At 41.7% G+C, this 4,752-nt stretch overlaps 1 pseudogene; it reads left to right on the top strand.

Moving 5' to 3' along the window:
* Positions 1-402: 402 nt before the first annotated feature.
* On the top strand, positions 403-3,311 carry LOC102013084 (annotated as a pseudogene).
* Positions 3,312-4,752: the final 1,441 nt, after the last annotated feature.

The raw sequence follows: 4,752 nt of genomic DNA, 5'->3' as shown, positions 1-4,752 counted from the left end.
TTCAGTTTTCCTAGCACCATTTGTTAAAGAGACTGACTTTTTCTCTAATTTATGTTTTTAACTTTGTCCAGAATCAGATGGCTGTAGTTGCGTGAGTTTGTTTCAGTGACCTGCATTCTATTTCATTGGTTTATGTTTCTACATTTTTGTACTAATGGTATGCTGTTTTTGTTACTGTGGCTTTGTAGTATAATTCAAAATTGGGTATTGTAATGCCTCCAACCTTGCTCTTTTTGCTTAGGACTGCTTTGGGTATTCTGGGTTGTTCTCCCATGTGAATCTTAGGATTGCTTTTTCTAGCTCTATGAAGAATGTCACTGGAATTTTGATGGTAATAGCATTGAATCTGTAGATCACTTTTGGTAATATGGCCATTTGGACAATACAGTAAGTCCCTGACTCATGAATGCGGTCCATTCCAGGAGAACATTTGTAGATCAGATTTATTGGTAAGTCTGGCAAAGTGTCTTAAACACCTTTGACACAAATATACAATGTATATATTGCTTTGTGCTTTCTATCAATCCCCTCCACATCACCACTGCTCTTCCTCTTGCTCCTGGGCATCCTGCTTGAGCACTGTACTCCTGCACACTATCACACTGCACAGTAAGCACACAGCAGCACAATTGTGAGTGTCCAGCAGACGCATGAGCTACTTCCACTATTTATTCACATCTATAAAATTTGTAATATGAGGTCCGTTTGTATCCGTGAAAGTTTACAACTCTAATGTTCCTAAGTCAGGATTTAATTATTAATTCCACCCATCTGTGAACACAGGAGGTCTTTCCATCCTCAAGTGTCTTCTTCAATTTCTTTCTTCAGTGTTCTGTAATTTATCTTAAAGAAGTTTTTTACTACTTTGATTAGGTTGATTTCTAGGTACCTTCCTTATTTTTTTTTGAAGCTATTGTGAGTAGAATTGTTTTCCTACATCTTTCCCAGCTCGGTCATTATTGTTATATAGAAAAGCTATTTTTTATATTGATTTTGTATCCCATGGCTTCGAAAGTTTCTGATGAGAAATCTACTGATATTCTTGAGGATCTAGCATATGCAATGAGTTACTTCTCTCTTGTTTTCAAGATTCCTTGTCTTTTGAAAGTGTGATTATAACTTTTGTCTTGGTGAGATCTCTGAGTTGATCTTACGTGTTTTTTGACCTTTTGAGTATTTCTATTCTTGTATTTCATCAAAACTAGGAAGTTTTCAACCATTCTTTTTCATATAGTCTCTCTTTCCATTTCTTTCTTTCTTTGGTAACATGTCCCTGAGGGTCTGTTCACTTTTCTTTGGTCGTTTTTCTTTCTGTTCCTTAGTGTAGAAAATTTCAATGGTCTTACCTTCAAAGTCACTGAACTTTCCTTTCCCCCCTCAAGCCTCTCTTTGGATCCTTCTGCTGTAATTTTATTTCCACGCTAAGTATGTATTCTATCATTGAGCTACATTCCACAGCTAGTGAAATTTTAGAAGTTCAGTAATTATACTTTTCAGCTCCAGTATTTTTTTAAAAGTGTGGACAGTGAGATAAATTTCTCCTGACCCTGAGGTGCTATAATGCTATCATCTCTTTGGCTGTTAGTAGGTGTACTAGCTGGACATACCTATAAAATGCTGCCAAAAAAGCACAACACTTCTACTTTGCTTAACATGCTGAGGAGGTAATTTCATGTTGCAAGGTTATTTTGGATAGGTCAGTGTTGATATCTTGTACCTTTAGGAAACAAAAATTGCAATTTTAACTGATATGTGGGGTATCATTTATAATATGGATAAAATCCATAGAAACTGGAAACAAGTCCTGGCAAGATCTTGCTAGACAGTACCAAATTCCCATTTTGGGGGAGGGCTGTGCTAGAAATGAACTCTCCTGCTGGGACTTAAAACTATACACTTGCCTCTGCTGAGAAAGCCCGAGTGTTCTGCTAATCAGATTGGCTCAGGTCCCTTCCCTCTGAGAGGACTTCCGTGTCTCCCTTGGAACGAATCCATGAGAACAGAATCCAATTTTGTCCCTCTTGTAGCGTTGCCACCGCTTGCTCCTTCATTGCTGACTCAGGTTGGAAATTTCAGGCTGCCCCACCATCAACCACAGTTTTAGAAGCGCTGCCATGCCCCGCGGCTGTGAGAGGAAATCCGTGTCAGCAGAGATCTCTTTATTTGGGCCCCGAGCTAGCAGAGTTGATTAGCTAATGTCTACATAAAGAGCTTTGATGGTTTTTGGACTGGGGGAATGTCTATAAATAAAAAAGATAGTGTTTAAATTTAAAGTTGATAATAGGTTGCCTGATCCCTCTTCCATCCAGGCCTTGTGAAACACATGTCATTAGATGATGGTGTCTGATAGCCCTCTTTGTTGCTGTCGTCTATCCACACTGCCTGATCGTATGTATTTATTCACACATCTTCATTCACTGCTTTGATCATTTGAATCACTATTTTCTCAACACTACTTCTGTCACCAGACAAGTATTAAGTATCTGTGCATGCAATATTTAATCCATTTAAAACTATGGAATACATTAAACATAAAGAGTGTAATGCTATGCTGTAGTCACTGTTAAAGAAATTAAGAACATGCCTCTGCAAAATATGTTACTCTAGCATATTGTTTTGCGTTACCAACATGGAAAAGACTTTCGGGGTAAGAAGGTCGCTTTGGGTTTCTGCTCCCCCGCATCTCTCTCCTCCCTGCTGGGTGCGCAGCCGCCACTCTGTTGGAGGCAGTGGTGCCTGCGTTGGCCTCCCTGACGGCAGCGGCGTCAGCCTCTGCAGGGCTACTTCCAGCAGCTTAAGCCTGGGGCTTTTCAAGGCATCGAGCAGCAGTGCTGCTGTAACGGACAGAAGGCATCTTTGAATGAACCACATTCCTTGATGCCAGCAAAGCCCCACCACCTGACCTGGGCAGCGAGGGGTTGGTGGGGGACTTGACGTCCACCTTTGACCAGTCAGATTTGGTGGCCGAAGAAAGCTTAGGTCTCTTAGCTGACTATCTGGAGGAGGCCAAGCATGGTACACCTCCCGGTTTCCGCAGCAACCAGGCTAAGGCGGGCTCCTCCGAGGGGCGGGCTGTGGATGAGTTAGTTGGTCAGTGCCTCGGACACCACAAAGGAGGATGCCTTCTATGAGACGGAGTGGATGCTGGAGAAAATGGATCTGAAGGAGTTTGACTTTGATGCTCTGTTGAACATAAATGACCTGAAGACCATGTCAGATAAGCTTTTGGCCACATTGGATGAAACATGTAATCTCTTTGTCCCCTAGTCCAGAAGACTAATAAGGGCCCCACAGGGGGAGGGGAGGGATAGAGTGGTCTGTGACATGACCGAACTTAGGGCCAATCTAAGTGATGTCGGAGTCTGGGGAGGAGAGGGCCAGAGCATTCATTCCTTGAGGCGGGTATTTGATCCCACTTGGATCTGTGGCCCTGCGGGGGTATCTTTTAATCTCTAACTATGCATTCCAGGTAGTTTTGGGCACGTGGCTCCAAAAGCCCCTTACCCATCTCAGACTTGCTTCTGGCCACCCCACCCACAGGTGAGAAGCTGGGTAAGAACCTGAAAAAACTAGAGCCAGACAAGACAGCAGCCTCCAGGTGCCTCCAGAAGCAGGTGAGGACAAGAGGCCCTCGCTGGCGAGTGTAAAGAGCTGGAAAAGAAAAACGAAGCTCTGAAAGTGAAGGCGGATTTGATTCAATACCCGCAAGACTTGATAGAAGAGATCCGCAAGGCCAGGGGAAAGAGAAGGGCCACGCGTGCTTGTACAGAGATGTATTGCACTGAAGCTGTGTTGCAGTAAATTACTTGTAAAACTTAAAAAAGCTGGGCATGGTGGTGCATGCCTGTAATCCCAGCACTTGGGAGGCTGAGGCAGGAGTATCATTATGAGTTTGAGACCAGCCTGAGCTACAAAGTGAGCTCAAGGCCAGCCTGAACTGCATAGCAAGACCCTGTCTCAAAAAGACCAAAAAAAGAGTTATTTTCAATTTCCATTTCTTTAGTGAACACTGTCTCAAAATGAAAAAAGGGCTGCGGATATAGCTCAGTGGTAGAGTGTTTGCCTAGCATATGTGAGGTCCTGGATACAATCCCCAGTGCTGGAAAAAATGAAACAAATGAACCAACCAAACAAAAAAACACAAGAAATAAAATAAGCAATGCTCCCAAATTTATTCTTGCATATGTCTCTGTACATGTGGGCAAGATTTCTCTAGAAGTGGAATTTCTTAGTCATGAGGCATGTTCATATTTATGGGAATATTACTCTCTGAAGAGGTTTTTGTAGTGATTTGTATTTTGGTATTATTTTAATTTGCAGTCCCTTAATGTCAAAAAGAACTGAATATACTGACATATTTTCATTGACTACTCAGATTTTTTTTCCTATGAACATTATCTACTTTAAATATTGAAGTTGCTCTTTTTCTTATTTTTCAGAGTGAAATATATTCATTTGCCATTGCGAGGCGCATGTCTTATTTCAAGTGACTTGTGTTTTCATTTTGCTAATAGTATCTGTTGATGTGCAGAGGTTTTTAAATTCAGTTTTTCCTTATGGTTTTTACTTCTTGTATTTTAGCTTCAAAATCCTTTTCTACTCAATGGCCACAAATATAATTTTCTGGGGTTGGGGATTTAGCTTAAGGGCACAGTGCCTGCCTGGCAAGCGCAAGGTTGTGGGTTCAGTTCCCGGTACTGGAAACCGCCCCCCCCACAAAAAAATTTTTTTTTATTTTAGCCTAAAGACTTT

The sequence above is a fragment of the Chinchilla lanigera genome, unplaced genomic scaffold (genome assembly GCF_000276665.1).
Source record: "Chinchilla lanigera isolate Chin_1 unplaced genomic scaffold, ChiLan1.0 scaffold00016, whole genome shotgun sequence".
Taxonomy (NCBI): Eukaryota; Metazoa; Chordata; class Mammalia; order Rodentia; family Chinchillidae; genus Chinchilla; species Chinchilla lanigera.
Note: the sequence above shows the minus strand (reverse complement) of the source record. Positions and strands in the feature narration are given on the sequence as shown.